Source organism: Cryptotermes secundus, unplaced genomic scaffold, assembly GCF_002891405.2.
Source record: "Cryptotermes secundus unplaced genomic scaffold, Csec_1.0 scaffold660, whole genome shotgun sequence".
Lineage (NCBI taxonomy): Eukaryota > Metazoa > Arthropoda > Insecta > Blattodea > Kalotermitidae > Cryptotermes > Cryptotermes secundus.
This window is the reverse complement of record NW_019734321.1, coordinates 268,909-289,726: the sequence shown is the minus strand read 5'-3', so window position 1 is coordinate 289,726 and position 20,818 is coordinate 268,909. Positions and strand designations below refer to the sequence as shown.

General features: G+C 43.1%; 1 long non-coding RNA gene across 1 annotated transcript in view; it reads right to left on the bottom strand.

Moving 5' to 3' along the window:
• LOC117282641 overlaps positions 1–20,610 on the bottom strand; it is a 159,402-nt gene extending 138,792 nt beyond the window's left edge. Inside the window, exon 1 of the long non-coding RNA XR_004513462.1 lies at positions 20,429–20,610. This is a non-coding gene — a long non-coding RNA (uncharacterized LOC117282641). The remainder of the gene's footprint in view (positions 1–20,428) is intronic.
• Positions 20,611–20,818: the final 208 nt, after the last annotated feature.

Here is a 20,818-nt window from a genome sequence, read left to right as displayed (position 1 = left end):
GAAGCATCTCTTCCCTCAAGAGAATCCAACTAGCCACACGAGTTCTTCGTCATGTCATTGACGTCAATAGCCTGTCCCCAACCTACAGGTTCTTCTTGTCTACCGCACTTCCTAGTGCTATCGACCTCAAGTTTCCTGGATTCACTGGCCGTTCCCCCCTCCCTTAGACAACACAACACCATATATGGTCTTAATCGCTCCCCACTGCTCCCATTGGTCCGTTCTCCCTAACCCCCCCCTGCCTACTTCGTATATAAGCAGCGCCTTTCACATCCTATCACTACAGCTACTGCTCTCCGCATTCCAAGCCATTCAACTGCTCTGAAGATGGAGGCGCTACGTTCCTCCGAAACGTCGGCCAAAACGAATACATGGTGCCTAAACCCAGAAGACGAATTTCTTCATAAAGCGTACAGTTCCACATCACTGAGACGTATAGGGGCAGCAGAGGTAACATTCCATTTTTTAAGTTCTTTCATTTTCTGAAATATAACGCCTTGTAGTCAACTAAAATTCACCGACGTTTCGGGGGAACATGAAGCTAGTTCCGTGTTTATATCACGCTAGTTTCTTGCTTTATTTATTCTTTGAGCACGAAGATGGGGACGAAATGTTCCTCCAAAAGGTCAGTTGACTTTCAATGGGCTAAACAGCGTTATGTCCCTGAAGATGGAACTCTTCATTACCTCAAATAATATATTCCGTATGCTATTTACCTAGATACTGGACTGACTGGTGATTTGCGTCACTCTCAGGTCTGTATCCATTGGATAAATTAGGTGGACCGTACAGTCTGTCTATACATGATGACGAAGAGGAAAATCCACCTCCCTCAATTCTAATCGAGCTTTGGTCGTCCAGTCGGTAGTTATTCATTTTACTGACTGTCCATCAATCCAACTTTTACGACTCTATATGAAATTCCCCTTCTTTTATATATAATGTAACGTAAAGTAGAGTCCTCTCAGCGTCAGTTACAACGAGTTCACGAAAACGCCGATGGAGGAGCCACTTGACGGCTTGCCGGTTGTCGTAAGCAAAAGCACTTGCGAGTGCGCATTGATAGTATCCCTCTGGAATACAGTGCGCATTATATGGACCACTAGATTTAATATTCAAAGTCCATAATTCTTATGCATTTCGTATGCTTCTGAGAATAAACAGCGAGTACCCCCTCTCACAGCATTAAATAATTGGTCTTTTTAATAAAGAGGGAGCATGTTTTCTGTGAGGTAGGAACTGAATTATTAAACACTGTCTGGATGTCATCTGTGCTTCAAAGACTTAATGGTCTCTGATAAGTGCGTTTGATAAATACGGCGAACTGAAAGGGAGAGGTGACTATCTTAATGTGGCACGAATGAAGAAATAAAAAACAAACTTTAGGCGTGGGAACTAACTCAAAGGAAGACACCATTTAGGACCTAGACGTAGACCGGATAATGTTATTAAAATGGATCATAGAGAAAAAGAGTGAAAATGAGAACTAAACCGGCTTTTTTAATCGTGGTAATGAACCTCGCCGGTCACGGTAGCCGAATGGTCTGAGGTATGTACTGTCTTCGCTCGGTCGGAAGCTGGGATTATGAGTTCGAATCCCACATAAGGAATGGATGTTCGGTATGTGTATGTGTTGTCCTGTGCTTAGGCAGAGACCTTAGGACGAACTGGTCACTCGTCCAAGGAGCCTACCGTCTGTAAAATGATCAAGATGACAAAACAAAACTAGACATCGAAAGGTACAAGAGGAACGGATTATGTAAGGTAATGAACCTTCAGTAAATATGAAACGAAGGAATTCCTTTTTGAGATCAGAAAATGTGTGTCCTTACCGCACACTTACTCAAACAGAAAATGGTGGAACGAACAGTCGGGCTATTTCTAACACACTCGCGTAGAACTAATAAAATTCACAAAAAAAGCTCCAGACTTCCCATAATTAACTGCGTATTAACGAGTATATTCATCATTACCTCGTGATGGGCGAAACACGTATCAATCCAAACTGACATGATGATTGAATATCACAATTACTACAAACGCCCGCCTCTTAACGACGGATATACTTGTCATTATAAACTAACGGGTCAAAAACATTAAACCAACTCGATAGGACCAAAAAAATGTGACACGCTTCGATCTGAACGTGGCAATTGGTGTGACGGTGCTAACCGCTTCAGGAAAAAAAGGTTTTGGTAGATATCTCAAGTGTAAGGAGCTACACACCGAATTCTGGACTTGTAACGGCAGAAACAAAAGCATTTCGGCTTCGGTCATTAGATTATATTCCTAGAACATATCCACAGAAGAGAGAAACATCATAGAAAATGATAGAAGGATTTAGAAATATGAGGAGGAGAATATTTTGACCGAAGACAGATGAAGTGACAGGAGGTTGGAGAAAACTGCATAATGAGGAGCTTCATAACTTGTACTCTTCTCCAAGTATAATTAGAATGACCAAGTCAAGGAGAATGAGGTGGGCAGGGAATGTAGCACGAATGGGGAGAAGAGGAATGCATATATTGATGGAAAAGCCAGAAGGAAAGAGAATATTAGGAAGACGAAGACGTAGGTGGGTGGATAATATTAAACTGGATCTTAGAAAGATAGGATGGAGTGGTGTGGACTGGAATAATCTGGCTCAGGATGGGAACTGTTGGAGGGCTCCTGTGAACACGGGATGAACCTTCTGGTTCCATAAAACGCTTGGAATTGCTTGAGTAGCTGCAGAATTGGCGGCTTCTCAAGAAGGGCTCAGCTCCATGAAGTTAGTTGAGGAGGGAAAATGTATGGAAAAGAGACAGCGAGAAAACAATAAAGAAACAAAAAAATCAACACGGNTTAGTTGAGGAGGGAAAATGTATGGAAAAGAGACAGCGAGAAAACAGCGAGAGAGGAAGCAACAGAGAAAAGAAAAAAGACATATCCTGAAGAATATAAAAACGGAGAAGTGAAATAAAAAGGGATGGAAGATGCAGAAATGGAAGACTGCTGAGGATAAGCAATTCAGTGCCGTGTAAATGAAAGGAGAAGTGGTACAGAAAAGGATACGTATTGACGTGTGCGTTAGAGAAATGTGGAGTGGAGTCATGGAGAATGGGACTGGAAATAAAATAAGCGGGAACGTGGATGTTATCCCAGCATCGAGCGTATTAACAGACTCAATGTTATTAGAAGGGCCGTCACATGAACAGATAATTTTAAACGAAAATCATTAGGTTCTGTCAAAGTGCATTCATCATATTTCGATATGCAGGAACAACATCCACTCAATGGGCTTCCAGTTTTAACTGCACGTGGGGTCGTTGTGCTGTCACGGCTCTGCGTGATGATCTCACTGTGAAACACATGTCTGGCAGACACTGGGCCGAACTCCCATCGACGTCACAGTGACGTGAGGATGTAGGAAAGAGCTGTCATCTTCACACGTCATGTAGGTCACGTACATTGCACGAAAGAAGGAAAAAAGTACCCGTTGCTGAGTGACGGCTCTGAAAAACAATGGCCTTTGATAGGCAACGGCTCAGTAATGATCATGTGGTCACCAGAACAGATGTGAATACAACTGCACTGCAATAAAGGAACGGTGTTTTCTAAGCGGTCCGTCCCGAGATGTTATAAGTAGGGCAAGTTATGTGTTGTTCTTACTGAGTCAGAAAAAAGAACTGTAATTCGTTTATATATATCTGTAAGAGTAGAGTCTGTTTGCTTTATTAAACATTACCCCATGGAAATATGTGGAAAACTAGAGGAATACACACACATACGAGTATTCTTAGCCTAGGCACTAGATGTGGATGAGCGGTCAGCTTCACTTCCGAGCCGTCTTACCCTCGCAGAAAGTAATCGATAACAATTTGTTAGGAAGCTGGGTGGACCCCACAGCCGGTTTGAACGATGTGGAGAAACATTTCTTCCAACGTCTAGAATCGAACCCTGATCCCTTGACCGTCCATCCCTTGCAGTGTCGCTATGTCGAGAGAGGTATCCCGGCTCCTTCAGTAATATATTGTCACGTGTAGGGTGGCACGCGCGAAGCAAATGAACGGTTCTAGTTCGGACCATTGGATTTATTAGCACTTCGGACAACAGCAATTCATCTCTACGAATTACTGACTTCAGGTTTTCACATTGGTTCTTGGGCCTCTGAAACTTGCGGATGTGGACAGTGATGCTGACGTTTGAAGGCATATGCTACTTCCATCTACAGGTTAAAAGTAAGTGGGTTGACTGATTATGTATTTTTTGTCTAATGAGCGCAGGGAGGATAGGCGGAGATCTGAGATCTGAGGAAGTACAACAGCTGTAACGCACATAATAGGATTTATATGTGTATCACTAGGCAGCAGACGCGCATGCGCATGTTCAGAGGCTGCTTTCAGCAATCAAAATGGCGACCGTGCTTCAGGAGTATTCTATCGAAAAGCAGCGTCGTTTTGTGCTTCTTTCTGTGGGCAAAAGGACTCAATGCAAAGGAAATGTTTTCTGTTTACCGAGAGAAGTGTTTTTGGCGTTAAGTGGTTCACAACTGGGTCAAGAAACGTGGCGAACTTTATGCTGATGACGGAGAGTTTGATAAGGAAGTGCGGAAGTGGCTGAGACAACAGACAAAAGACTTCTATGCCGCGGGTTTCGACGCACCGGTAAAGCGATGGGACAAGTGTATCAATGTTGGTGGAGGACATGCGGAGAAATACATGTTTTTTTCCAGGTTAGAAAATCACGTGTTTTCCGTTTCATATACATTTGTGACCTGTTTACTGACTCTTCTTCGTATATACTTCAACACTTACCCTCCCTATTTACTTCGATCCCGAAGGGGAACCAACTGGTACTTCCAAAGCCGAAACAACTCGACCCACGTCTACAGGGTACAACGGTCGAAGGGCGGAACTAACATGATCTACAGTCCTGTCCTACTCTCTGCGATGAAATTCAGATTCACAACATTCAGACCATGCAATTAGACAAGAACAATGCACACCGTGTTGCGATATACTTGTCAATCAGAGCACGGACTCAAGAGCAGGGGGGAGAGAGAGGAAATAGAACACGGCTAGAACAAGCTTCAATATTACAGCCCAAACATTCACAGTATCACTGTTGTTTCACACATTTGAATTCAACTCAGACATAAAGCCCAGCTATAACAAGATTTTGGGGTCGAAGAGCTATACAGGGTGTTCCATAATAGCTTAAGAATAGAGCAACTTCCAAAGTTAGGTTTCTCATTAAACATATTATCAAGTATAGTGTCAAAGAACTCTATAGGATATTTCATAATAATCTAATAAGATTACGGCCTTCAAGGTTAGATTTCTTAGTAAATTTAAAACCACATTTAGAACGAGGAACTATACAGGACATTTCATAACAATGTTACAATATTAGCATATTAAATGTTAGCTTTCTTAGTAAAGTTTTAACTATTTTCGGAGCAAAAGAATTGTACGAGTTCACTCAACGCAAATCCAAACATATACAGTAATCCAGTAAGTAGGAGTACTTAGTGGTTCCACTACTACTGCAAGTTTTTTTCCGGAGATTAGTCTGATTCCCGGAAGTCGCCATGGTGGCACGATTCTTTAACCATGCAGATAAGGCATGCTTTATCCAGTTTTTACTTTCGTTTTTAACTGAATTCATGGAATATAACCCATACTTCTGTTTCTTTACATTGTTGACAAGTGCATGTTTGGCACAAATTTTCTATCGTGTTTTTACTGCGATTTTATTCTTTCCTCCCACTGACGGAACCGGTTGTCGGTTGTTCATAGGTTGTTTCTAGAGATCAAGGTTTGTCCAGTGATTGAGACTAGCTCTTTCTAAGGGGCCCAACTGAGTAGGTTAAACCTTCCCTATACACCTGAAGACGGAGACAGATCCAGTCTCCGAAACGTTGTGGTTTTTTGTCTTTTTATATACCGGACGATGGGTGAAGTCCAAAATAAGCCAAAAGAAGTACAGTATACACCATCGTCAGAATCCTTTCAAGTCTAACAGGAGTACACAAGTTACAAGAACACACACACAATAACCCCACTGCATTCGAGTATCCTCTGTAACCGCAATACGTGCTATTAGAGTAGACTCAGTGTTTATAGGGTCACACAAGGGCACGTGATACATTTCAGTACAGACTCAAGCACACCTTATGCTGCAAACATCCTGTTCGTTGCCACGTGCTAATACATATACATATAACGAGAGAAGCCATAGCCTCTTTTATATACATACAATGTAGTATGTAGACCCGTTGCTGGGCAAAGATTGCGAGAGAAGCAACTATACAAGAGCCGTTACTGAGTAACGGCTTCTCAAACATACATGTTCCCATGGAAACGACTGAACAGCAACAGAGGTACGGTGTTTTCTGTGCGATCCGTACCCTGATATTATAAGCAGGACAATGGAGCAACGAGTTATTTGCCAGACAGTTGCTAGCCAGTAAGAACGTGAGCACGGAAGCAGAGGACATTGTTGGGACCCATCACCAGGCAACGACCAGTGAAGATACAGTAGACTGAGAAGACCTAATTGTGTGTTCTAGTAAACTGTGAATTAGTGGAGCGGTTAAAATTACTTGTAGACACGGATCTGTAAGTGTCAAATGCGATTACCAATCCAGAGGCCGTCTACAGTCACTCATACGCATGACAATACATTTAGAATGAGTTGAAGCCGATATATGCTCCAGTGTTATGGCTCCATTAGTCTGTTACGCAGGGTTCCAATCGATATCAGGAGCCGGGATAGCTCAGTCGGTATAGCGACAGGCTAACAGGATGAAAGGCAGAGGGATTTGGTTTCAATTCCCGGCAGGTGCAAAATAATTTCCTCCGCAGCGTCCAGACCGACTCTGGGGCCCACCCAGCCTCCTATCCAATGCTCTCGGGAGTAAGTGTGAAGGTGACTCACCTCCATCCAGTACGGAACTTAGGAACGTTGCTGCTCTACCTCCACTCCCACATATACCTTCATAGTGTGGTACTTAACTGAGGCACAGGAAAGCTTCATATTTCACCTTCATCCAGCCGATATTGTAATGGGGCGCTAACAGGCTCAATAATTAGGAACAAAACAGAAAACAACCGAAGTTTTTGGAGTTGCCCAATCCTGGGTCACAGAGTGCCTCCAGCCCTGTCTGTATATTTCCTCAACATTAGCTAACGAAGAAAGCCTTCTTCTGGGATATGATGCCGTGCAGATATCGTGTAAACTATCGTTTCGGAGGAAAGTATGGCCTCCATCTTCAGGTTAGAAAAATCCGCGAGCGAGGAACTAGCGTGAGGAGGTGGATGTAGTTCTGTGCTGTGAAGCCCACTATCACTCTCGGTAAGAATAATAATTTTATTTAATGACGCTTACCAGCTGCAATCGTTATGTCTGTGGGTTAAAGGAAAGAGGGTCAATTAAAAGAATGATGGACGTTTGACTGGTTCACCATAAATCACCTTAAAGGAAAAAACTGAAAGTAGATTTCGAGATGTTGGCACTCCTGCGTCATACTCAGGTAGTTCATGTTGCCAGCCTCACTAAGGATTTTCCTGAGTTCCCTCATACTGCTCAGTGCGACTAGTTCAAATTACGTAGAAGGGCTTCCTTCCATATTCTTTCCGTTTAATTAATAATTAACAGTCTTACAACATGACTTTATATAATATTGAGGGACTCATAATATTATTAATTAAAACATAAATAAATAAGCTCATTGTAAATGGTAAAGGTAAGGTAAAGGTGTCCCTGTGCTTAACTAACTAAGCTAATTTTAAATTTTAAAATTTAAAAAAATTTTAAATTTAAATTGAAATTTTTAAAAACGCCAAAATTCAAAAATCAAATTGACGTATGTAAATTAACAAAGATTTTATACATATCTGATAAATATCAGCAAGGGGATTCTGATATATCGGGACCTATTAACAACGGAGAAATGAACAATTAAGAAAGCTGGTGTTTTTAAATTTTAAACTACGTGCACTGTAACAGCTACGTGAGAGAAATACACCTGATGATGGCCATTTACGGCCGAAACATGTAGTGTAGAGGAAGATAAGACAAAAGACCTACAATAAATTGTTGCACATAGGACGGATCTTGTGTCATACATTGATTAAGCTCCATGCCATGAAGGCGTATGGGGGAGTGAACGTACAGATCCATGTTTTCTTGGCCTAGGCAATAGTCTGAAGTTAGTAGTCAGCTTCATGACCCGGCCGCTATAGCCCCGATGAAAGAGCAACCGGTATCCATTGGATAGAAGGCTGCGTGGGCCTCAGAGCCGGTCTGGACGCTGTGGAGAAAATTCTTGATCCTACCGGTACTCGAACTCCGAACATCAAGCAGTCATGCCCGCAGCCAGTCGCTATACCGACTGAGCTATCCCGGCTTCCCAGCTCATTCTAACCATCTGAATATTTGTTTCGCAACTTCCTACCACAGAATATGAAGCTACAGAAAAACGCAAGTAAAAATAGATAAAAGTATCCGGGATCGAAGAAAAGTTGTTAAATTTTGGGGTAGAACGGCTTCATATTCCCATAAAACTGAACTGCATTCAGGAAGACAATTAGGACGCTCTGTAATCCTAGCAATGCCTACACAGTCAGATTCTTGAATTTACTAAAGCTAGACAAATGAACGCTGTGGGGTTCCCAAGAAGATTTCCTTTCGAGTGGAATTGAAATTTCTCATTTAGCGATTCCATTGTAAACATGAAAGCTGAATTGAACCAATCAGAACACTGAATAGCTCTTAAATGGTTTGTAGAGAGAGTTGTGTTAATATTCTCCGCTGCCAGGTTATGTAGGCCGTCTGTCAGTTACACAAACTGATCGGTTTGACAATACTCCATATCAGGGCTGCACAAAACTTGGTAACGAGGGCAAACGTGACTTCATACAAATGATTAAAGATCTGTTGACCTTTTGAATAATGGATTTTTAAGTTCATTTAGCGATACCGTCAGTTTCTAGGCTGTGTAGTGTCAAATTACAGGATGATCAATTAATTGTAAAGGATTTCGAAGGATGCGGTCATGAACTATCAAGGCACTATTCTGGCGTTTGCCTGGCCAGGCAGCGGAAAAGCACTAAAAAGCTCAGTCGAAATAGTAAGTGTCTCAGCTCAGATTCGAATCGGAAACCACCAAAATAGAAGTCTAGAGCGTTTCCAATTCTTCAACGAGTTCAGTTTTTGGATCATTAAATTAATTTAAATAATATATACAAATTCGGTTCGTACCTCACGGGAAACACATTACGTCTCCACTACAGAGCCCAGCCGGTTAATGCTGTTTAGGGAAACAGTCGCTTTTTACTGTGAGAACCATACGGAACACACAGATACACTCTGTGGGCAGAATGCAGAGTTTTGGTGTGTTCAGTTCGTACCTCACGGGAAACACATTACGTCTCCACTACAGAGCCCAGCCGGTTAATGCTGTTTAGGGAAACAGTCGCTTTTTACTGTGAGAACCATACGGAACACACAGATACACTCTGTGGGCAGAATGCAGAGTTTTGGTGTGTTCAGTTCGTACCTCACGGGAAACACATTACGTCTCCACTACAGAGCCCAGCCGGTTAATGCTGTTTAGGGAAACAGTCGCTTTTTACTGTGAGAACCATACGGAACACACAGATACACTCTGTGGGCAGAATGCAGAGTTTTGGTGTGTTCAGTTCGTACCTCACGGGAAACACATTACGTCTCCACTACAGAGCCCAGCCGGTTAATGCTGTTTAGGGAAACAGTCGCTTTTTACTGTGAGAACCATACGGAACACACAGATACACTCTGTGGGCAGAATGCAGAGTTTTGGTGTGTTCAGTTCGTACCTCACGGGAAACACATTACGTCTCCACTACAGAGCCCAGCCGGTTAATGCTGTTTAGGGAAACAGTCGCTTTTTACTGTGAGAACCATACGGAACACACAGATACACTCTGTGGGCAGAATGCAGAGTTTTGGTGTGTTCAGTTCGTACCTCACGGGAAACACATTACGTCTCCACTACAGAGCCCAGCCGGTTAATGCTGTTTAGGGAAACAGTCGCTTTTTACTGTGAGAACCATACGGAACACACAGATACACTCTGTGGGCAGAATGCAGAGTTTTGGTGTGTTCAGTTCGTACCTCACGGGAAACACATTACGTCTCCGCTACAGAGCCCAACCGGTTAATGCTGTTTAGGGAAACAGTCGCTTTTTACTGTGAGAACCATACGGAACACACAGATACACTCGTGGGCAGAATGCAGAGTTTTAGTGTGTTCAGCTCGTACCTCACAGGAAACACATTACGTCTCTACCTCAAAGCCCAACCGGTTAATGCTATTTACGGAAACAGTCGCTGTTTATTTTGACAACCACGCGGAACACACACATACACTCTGTGGACAGAATGCAGAAATTGTTAATCCAGGTGCACATATTATTCAAAGAGCTTCAAAGGTTCAATTACTCTAACAATATTTGTTATGAAGTGAATGAATTGTGAAGCTCCTCATTATGCATTTTACCCTAATCGCATGCCATTTCATCTACTCTAAGTATAGTTATTGTCTGCAGCAAACTGCTCTTGAAAGAATCTCTATCCTTCACCCGCGTTGAGATACGAACTATCTAACTTGTAAAATTACTGTTATACCCGTTTATATGTCACTGGAAATTTTCTTTTGTACAAACCTTCACCCCCTTCCCTCCTTTCTCCTTTCTCATATCCTGAAGATGGAGGAATCAGAGTGTTCCGAAAAGCTGGCAACCATCTGCCGTAGTGCACGGCATCAAATCTCGGAAGACAGTAGTCTCCATATCGAAGTCATGGTCACCTATTTCTTCCCACCCAAATAGAATTACCCAGACAACAAAGATATCGGACTACACTGTTTCTGGACCCTGTCTTCTTTCTGTTATAGCAAACAAAACAAAGCGTATCGAAGCCTGGCACTGGTTCCATCTTCAGGCGAAGAGACGGAGAGGCACCCCATCAGTTATCTCCCTCAGAAATTATTAATCTGTCTTTTATCCCCTTCTGATGAAACCTGATCTTAAGAGCTTATATTGATATATTTGCAATGTCCAGTTACTGCTAACGCATCTTCTAACGGCATAAAATGGGTATGCACCTCTCCACGTTTTCTCCTTAGTAAGGAACTAGATGCAGTTCCCGAAACACCATATCCTGTTTGGAATATAATGTGATGGATGACGTCCAGAAATGCAGGAATCCAGAAAGTAATGTACTCTCACATGTAGACCCATTTCTAAGCAACGTCCAAAATACGCACATGCAACAACAGAACCAGCGTCGCAAAAGGTTCGATCCCGGGTCTGGTAAAGTGGTGGACAAAGTGGCGCTAGGGAAGGTTTTCTCCCAGTACCGCGGTTTCCCTTGCCAATCTTCATTCCACCAATTGCTCCACAATCACCCTCACCCATCATCTGGGGCTGGTACAATAGGCCAGAAGTGGCCGCAGTACAAGGGACTTAGTTCCACTCCACTAACAATAAAAAAAATAAGGTAAAGTTGCCGGTTACGGTAGCCGAACATGAAATTCTTTCGCTCGCTCGGAAGCCGGGATCGTGGGTTCGAATCCCACACAACACAGGGATTTTTGGTGTGTATGCATTTATCCTATATTTGTGTTGTCCTGTGTTTAGGTAGAGGCCTTTCAATGGGCTGATCACTCGTCCAGGGAGTCCTACCGTCTGTGAAATGATCGAAATGAAAAACAACCTCGACACCGTAACAGTAAAGTAAGGTAAAGTTGTGCCTGTGCTTCACTAATTAAGCACTACGCCATTAAGGCGTATTGGGGGGAGGGTGGATGTATGGATCCACGTTTTCTTTACCTCGGCACCAGCTGGAGGTGCCGTTTTACCCCCGGTGAAAGAGCCCCGCGGTACCCACTGGACAGGAGGCTAATGTAAAGGTTCTAACTAGCAAATTACATACAGGAGAGCCGGTTCTCTGGTACTTTTTTATTACATGCAGACACATTAATCGAAATTATCTGACATGTTGCAAAATTTTAGGTTTTAAAGGCGCTGCAAATTTATGAAATTGAAATTTCATTCGAATCACCATCTCAAAGACTAAAAAAAATAAAGGGAACGAGATATACATAAAAATAAAATGGGAAACATTCTTCCCAGCAAGGTCACGCAAATGTCACCCGTGTTTCGCTCAACTAAATCTCGCAACATCTCGATTGATGACATTTCTGTGCCGTCGGGATGGGATGGATTCGGTGCGGCCTGGAAGCTCCGACATAGTGCATTTTCAACTCATAATAAATACGCAATTTCCATAACATTTTACTGTTATTTACGAGATGCAAGTAAAATTGGATCGATAGCAAGTATCCGTCCAGAGCATGGCTAATAGCTCATCCGTACGTTCCACACTGCTACGTCATCAAAAACATCGACAAAATAAAAAATTGTCAATATATACGTACCAGGGTCAAATGAGACCCAATTGATATTCGGTTTAATACGGCTATAAAGCTAGAAGCTATCCTTGTAACATTCCGTGAAGGCCCACAGGGATGTGAGACGCCGAGGCTCCAGTATTTCTAGACAACCGGCTCACAGAGGGGGCTGAGGTTGTCAGTCTTACGCGCCAGCCGCCCTTTAGACCCATGAAAATTTCTTGTACTCGTTTCTGTTAGAAACTGAGTCGACCCCAGGGCCATAGCGCACACAGCGCATTAACCACCATAGCAAAACATAATTAACTAAACGGGCCGTCGGCAGTCCAGAATAGCCATAACAACACAGGGAACACAAGACGCGCCCAAGAATACAGACACGGCTACAGCGATAATACAGAGTAATAACCAGAACGCACGGTATATCAATCCTGAACTGCAGTGTTCTAATCAGAACCGAGATGTTCTTAAAAACTAAAAAGCGTCTAGACTCGAATTCACGCGCAGGGAAGTGCAATGTATCAGCATGACGTGTCGTACATACTTGAAGATGGCCTCATAACGGCCGAAACATGTTGTCAAAAAATGTATGAAATACATATTAAGAATCTATGATCTATGATGTGTTGCCTTTGCAAGACTGTATTTACGTATTATTTGCATATATCGAATTCCCAACTAATGCAAGAGGATACTCAAATGAATCCAGTCTACATAGTCAGCATCCTGACCGAGATTCGAAAGGAGGGTCTCCCGATGCGGCACTGCCGTTTAGATAACCCACTCAGAACAATGAGGCATACCCGACATACTTTTCGGCAGTATGTAACTCACAACTCACCGGTTCTACAGCGGCGTCGAGACTTGAGCTTCTAACACCGTAGAGCTAAAGAACCAAGCTGAACAGATCTCAAGCCCATGATTTCTAAACAGATCCACCCCGTCAGCGAATAAATATAACGGCCATCTTCTCTCTAATCCTCTGCTCACCGTCAGTTGATTCAACATGTTTACACAGGCCACATACGAAAAGTAAGACTGTACGTGGGGGAGAGACAGACTGACGCAAACAGGAACATCATGATCATATTTTTTTGTTCCGCAAACGGTTTTCTAGCACGTTTGTAATATATGTAACATCCGGTAGGTGGAATGTGAACACGCGCGGATGGAACTTCTGTCTCTGGAGCAGAGCAAAGCCAAGGATTACCTCCAGCCCTTCAACGCATGAGTCTCTAACACATTAGTGGGATACTGCAAAGGCTGTTAAAACATGGGTACATGCCCCCACCCCACAAGGAATCGCCCGCTGCTCAAGAATAAATTAAAGCACTGTTGTATCCACGCAGTTCTGGGACTGTACTAAGGCGCTACAGCTTAATGCATTCTATGTGCCTTAGGAAAATATATCTGCAGCAGGCGAAACATTTCGCACTTTTCGTGACTGTACTGGGACATATTATAGCTTACTGCAGGGGCAGAGAGGCTGTAAAGCTATTTAGGTTCCTGCTGACACCGTACAGCCTGATAGGGACCTGCAACAGTGTGCAGAACTGCACTCTTCGTGACTGTACAGGAACACTTTATAGCTTACTGCAGGTGCAGAGAGGCTGTAAAGCTATTTAGGGTCCTGCGGTCACCGGACAGCCTGATAGGGACCTGCAACAGTGTGCAGAACTGCACTTTTCGTGACTGTACAGGAACAGTTTATAGCTTACTGCAGGTGCAGAGAGGCTGTAAAGCTATTTAGGGTCCTGCGGTCACCGTACAGCCTGATAGGGACCTGCAACAGTGTGCAGATCTTCACTCTTCGTGACTGTACAGGAACACTTTATAGCTTACTGCAGGTGCAGAGAGGCTGTAAAGCTATTTAGGGTCCTGCGGTCACCGTACAGCCTGATAGGGACCTGCAACAGTGTGCAGATCTTCACTCTTCGTGACTGTACAGGAACACTTTATAGCTTACTGCAGGTGCAGAGAGGCTGTAAAGCTATTTAGGGTCCTGCGGTCACCGTACAGCCTGATAGGGACCTGCAACAGTGTGCAGAACTGCACTTTTCGTGGCTGTACAGGAACATTTTATACCTTACTGCAGGGGCAGAGAGACTGTAAAGCTATTTAGGGTCCTGCTGTCACCGTACACACTGACAGGACCTGCAACAATGTGCAGAACTGCACTCTTCGTGACTGTACAGGAACATTTTATAGCTCACTGTAGGTGTGGAGAGGCTGTAAAGCTAAGGAAACTGGGGGAAGCCAAATTGTCACGGCAATGAATATCAAGACTCTGGTCTTCTTGTATGTTTTGTCGGCGTCAGCACTGGGGAGAAACCTGCTGCGTCCATCTCTGTGACACAATCGCGTTTTCTTATACCCTTCCGATGGGGACTAGTGGCTCCTCACAAAAAAAAAAAAAAAAAAAAAAAGCTGATACCAATTAACAGACCACACGGTGTCACATCCTACAATAGTGTAATCTACTGTTTACTTCATGTCGTACCTATCTGGTGTTTGCAGGAATTTGTAGGGAAGTGATTGTGGCCTATTGTAGGTACTACCCTGACACTTGGCTGGGCAGACTCATGCTGATTGTCCTGGACGGGATTAGAACCGAGCATTCCACATGTTGCCGCCACATAAACCCTCTCCATAATCTTCAAACTGAAGCCGATGTTTGGTGCTGCGACATAATGTGTGTGCCTCTTCCCCCATCGTCCTTTCGTCCCCCCTAGTCAATCGCTGTTAGTGATATAATGCACTAGACACCAGTATGATTACATAAGGGACGGATGGCCTTCGAAACAACACACTCAACCGCGCATGCGCTCTATGAGCTACAGTATCCGAAAGCTATATAAACAAAGGGGTCTCAACCAACAAATCTAGCAATGGAGTCACTTCTGACGTTCATCATAATCCGGAAATTTATCATCAGCTCTAACCTCATTCTGTTTCATTCAGTTTTGTCGTTTTCGCCATGTCTCTATGTCCACATAATAACCACTTAAAGGATTTTCATAAAATCTGATACTGGGAAGTCATATTAAAATTTGAGAGAATATTCTAATTTCGGTTTAAACCAAACTGAAATAACGAACACTTCACACGAAGATCTGCAAGCGTTTCTGGACGCTTCTAGAGCGATGCTTTATAAATATTTATTGGCGCTAAAATCGTTCCTAAACAAATGTACACATTTTAAAATACTGCCACGAGTATGTGTGACCACAATCGGGGTCTGGACTGGTGAATGGATCTGCTGACCACTTACAGGTCTAACTACAACTAACCAAAACACTATCGCGATTCCCACACTTTATAGTTCACTATAGCACACAGTCTAGTGTTCTCATATGTTACTTGACGTTCCCTCGTAACGGCTCTAACAATGGCTATTCCTCTGACTCCGGCTTAAGTCCTATCTTCACATGCTCCCGTACAGGACTATCAACTGACTACGCTCAAAGTGAAATTTATGTTACGACCGACGGTCAGTCGGTCAGTTGGCCAGTCTATCTTGGAATAAAGCACCCATCTGGGGCTTACTGCCAGATCTTTATTGCTGTCAGAGAGTTGCAGGTTTGTTGATGTGGGGCGCTCTCTCTGACAAGAGGGCGGGTCTGCCGTTTGCCAGAGTTACAGTCAGCAGTAATAAGCCTGTTGTCAGTATGTACAGTTACATTTTACATGTTATATAAAGTATGTATATACAACACAGCGCGGAAAGAAAAACAGGATGACACTAATCTTCCTTTAAAGAAAAGCGGTATAAAGGACATGAACCAAATTGGAACAAAAAGTTTTTTTAAACTATAATTTATAAATAGACTAATTATAATAATTTGTAAGGCCTCGCCATAGCTCAAGCGGTTAGTCGCTGGCTTCCCACCGCGGCGGCCCGGGTTCGATCCCGGGTCTCCTCAAGTAGGATTTGTGGTGGACAAAGTGGCGCTGGGGCGGGTTTTCTCCGAGTACTTCGGTTTCCCCTGCCAAACTTCATTCCACCAAATTCTCCATCATCATAACCACCCGGGGTAGGTACAATAGGCCAATCAGTGGCCGACGTGCCGAGTGGACCCAGCTGGACTCCACCGTCCACTAAGTGAATTTAAAAAGAAAATTTAATAATAATTTGTAAACGTTTTAACAAATTCATCCACATCCTAGTAACTGTTAAAGGATATGATATTTTATATCTATGACATTCTAATAGTAGTTTCGGTATGTATTGATAATATCCTTCTGAAGATGATCGCTCAGACCGAAACATGTAAAGGATGAAAGATTGAAAAAAACAGCTTTTATCCATTACACTGGATAGCATTACTAATCTTTTTATAAAAAATGTTTGCCCTCATTGGGACTCGAACTCCGAAATCTTTGTCGTCCAGCCCGTAGCCACTCGCTATCCCGGCTCTTAGTGCGGGCTTAGGCCGCGTCATTATTGAGAATCAGGTTTCGAACCCCAGTTTAGGTATGGATATTTGTTGTGCGTTATTCTTCATTATGTTGTCACGAGTCACGGTCCACTGGTTGCGCCTCTTCTTTGTATTCGGGAGATCCCGAGGTCCAGGCTCGGCCCAGAGACCGAGCATTATCGCTGAAGCCTTTCGTGATGCTCATCAGCCCCGTTCAGCCGAATGGTAAAGCTTTCCCTGTAACAGGCCGTGAAGGTCCATAGGGTTGTGAGACATCGAGGTTCCCACATTTTCTAGAAAATCGGCTCACAGATAGCGGTGAGGTTGTCAGCCTTACGCGCCGGCCGCCCTTTATCCCCAGGAATATTCCTGGTACTCATTTATGTTGGAGTCTGAGTCGACCCCAGGGCCATATTGAGGCTGGAAGGATTACGTCAATTAAAAAATTCAGCGACCTCGTCGGGAATCGAACCCGCGACCTTCTGGCTTCTAGCAAAGTACCTCAACCAACATCGCTACCGCGCGCCCATATATTCTTTCCAATTCACTTTCACTAATTATCCCAACATCCTACGTCACAGGCCCACAGAAAGGGAAGGCTGTCCCTGAGTTTAATTAATTGATAATCACGTATATGGGGAAGTGGAGATATAGCTCCACCATTCGTGACCTCCGCTCTAGATGGAGATGAGTGGTCAGCTTCAAGCTACATTCGATTTATTCCCGGGGAAACAGCCCACAGTACCCACTTAATAGGAGGTTGGGTGGGTGTGGACATTGTCGATGAGAAAAAAGTCGCTTGCTTCTGATGGGAATCGAATTCCAGCCGCCTAGCCGGTGCCTGCCGCTATACCGACTGAGATCTTCCGGCTCCCATATGGCTACACATTATAAATTCAGATTACAAAAAAACTCGCTGATTAGAAATGAACTCAATACGTTCATTGTATATAAAATTTTCATAATAACAGACCTGATTAGATTCTTCATGCTGAAAGAAAGGGGCGTCAAAGAATTCCAGAACAGTTAACGGAACTAGATCCACTGGCCGCCCGAATTTACGCTAAAAGGATCAATCTATATTAAGAGTTGGACGGAAAGGGTAGGAAAAGAAATACCCTGGCGGCGATGATGATGATGATGATGATGATATTACCGTGTAGCCGATTACGTCATTAACAACTTTAAAGGACGCCCTCAGCCTCTGCCTACATTCATTTCTGATGCTGGAGGCAGGAAGTTCCTCCGAAACGTTAGTTACTATCAGATGACTTCAAGCCGTTATAATGTGCAAGACAGCCACCTCCATATTTATTGCCGCGAGAACGTCACACCTCATAATTCTGTAGATATATATGGCAAGAAAGCTGGTGAATTACTCCATGGAGTTGAGTCCCCTTCTATACAAGCTACCAGTTGCTCAGCTACTCAGGAAATGACGAAAATTTTGTGGAACTCGACGAACCATTACAGTTTACACAGCAGCCCGCCACTGGCCAAATGCTACACTCGCCAGGCATCACGCTATTCGGCGCTATACGGACAGGCTCCTGACAGCATCATAAAATAAACAACATTTCGTAGGAATCTGCCGCCTCCGTCTTCACGGTATATGCGAAAATTCATGCCCCAAGTTCTCTGAAAAGCTCGTACCTAACTGCCAAACTACACGGCGTCACATCCCATACAACAGTAATATCAATACCCAGATTAGAACTTCATATCTTTACCGTCTGACGCTACACGAATTATGCAGTTGGAAAAGTGTTGTTAAATTAATCCATAACAACCTACCGTGCACGAAGAAACTCGTGGCATACGAAACGTCTGTAGGCTACGCAGAAGCAAGGCTACACCACGGCCACTGAATATTGATCGCTGTTATGTCATTTGTTTTTGAACGCAATCGCACGAATAAAATGTCAGAATACGAACCTCACACATTAGCATCTGTACATTTCCACTGCGAACCCACCGTGTTTGGTGAAGATTAATATTTCAGGTAGTACATTCTGACGTTCCTGGACAGTATTGATTTCTTGTTATGTTTTAACAGTCATGGATCCTGAACAACCAGAAAGCCACATATGTGCATACGGTTGTTACGAATATTCTTCGCTTAAAGCTTTAAATTGATCTGCATGTATTAGAATTCAGTCTGCACCTCACAAAAAACATTACGTCACGGCTACAGAGCCCAACCGGTTAATGCTGTTTAGGGAAACAGTCGCTGTTTACTGTGAGAACCATATGGAACACACAAATACACTCTGTGGGCAGAATGCACAGTTTTAGTGTGTTCAGCCCATGCCCCACAGAAAACATTACGGCTCCGCTACAGAGCCCAACCGGTTAAAGCTGTTTAGGGAAACAGTCGCTGTTTACTGTGAAAACCATACGGAACACACAGCTACACTCTGTGGACAGAATGCACAGTTTTAGTGTGTTCAGCCCGTGCCCTACAGAAACATTACGGCTCCGCTACAGAGCCCAACCGGTTAAAGCTGTTTAGGGAAACAGTCGCTGTTTACTGTGAGAACCATATGGAACACATAGATACACTCTGTGGGCAGAGTGCAGAGTTCTGGTGTGTTCAGTCCGTACCTCTTAGGAAACACATTACGTCTCCGCTACAAAGCCCAACCGCTTAATGTTGTTTAGGGAAACAGTCGCTGTTTACTGTGAGAACCAAACGGAATACACAAATACACTCTGTGGGCTTACCATCTACTCTCATTAAGAACCTTCATAACATAAATATTTCCAGGATTATTATCATACGTTAAAATGGACGAAAAAAATCAATATTTTAATTTAACTTCCTAGTAAAGAAGCAATACACTTGCGGTAACGTTTCGTGACACGTTGAAAACTATTTATCATTTTATAAATCCAGGGAAAACTCTCGTTTTAGAGCTCTCAAAATACATATACATCTCGGAATCTAGTCAGGAAAATATGTCCGAAGCTAAAACAGAGCACAGACTGACGTTTCTCCATTTCCGATATAAACAGATTTAGCTCCCGTCTCGCACAAAACACTGTGTGCCCATTAAAGGACTAATCCATTATGGAAATAATCGCCAATTATTCTGATATCTTACAAAACACATAAATACGCCCTGAGGAAAGAAATCGGGGTCACTATAAATATTAAAGCAAGTGACACAGTAATAACAGTACTGTAAAGAGACTATAAACCAGAGTGCAATTTGACAGATGGTAGACAAATGAAGAACAGTACCGTTATAATTAACATATTTTACGATAAGCGAGTTTTTCGGACGCAGTTCGATATGTGAAACGAAATTGTGTATTTCCGCCAAACAAAACAAACGGAGCTATATCTTAGCTTTTGAAATGTTGACAATATGTAACTAAGAACCTTAATATGCTTCACTGATTTTACATAATATAACAACAGTCCATAATGAATATGTCCATATTTCCATTTAAATGCAAACAAAATACTAAATCTGCGTTAACATTTATAGTAACACTGTTGACAAAAACTGTATTCACTATGCCCACCATTAGCAGGCAAAGAAAGTGACATGTATTTATTACATACTGAAACTGAAATGATGTGGTCTTTGTCTTCTTAGTGCCTGGAAAATTAAAATATTAGGCTACCCGCAAGTCTCATGCACATTCACTTGTCAGTACACACAAAACAGACACAAATAAGATTCGGAAACACCAAAACATTGGATTCACTCCGCTTACAAGCAAAGCCCACACAGCACTGCTTGCAGTGCCCCCCTACAGCCATTGAACATTGGCCGACACCACGACGCATGCGTCCTCTCGCTACTTAAGCCTACTACCAGTCACATCAAACATATCGAACCTCAACTGGGCAAAGCGTACGGGTCTACTGTAGATCTAAAACGCAACCACGGGCAAAATGGTTGGCTCTGTTTTAATATCCGTTCTTTATTCTTTAATAATTCATTAATGA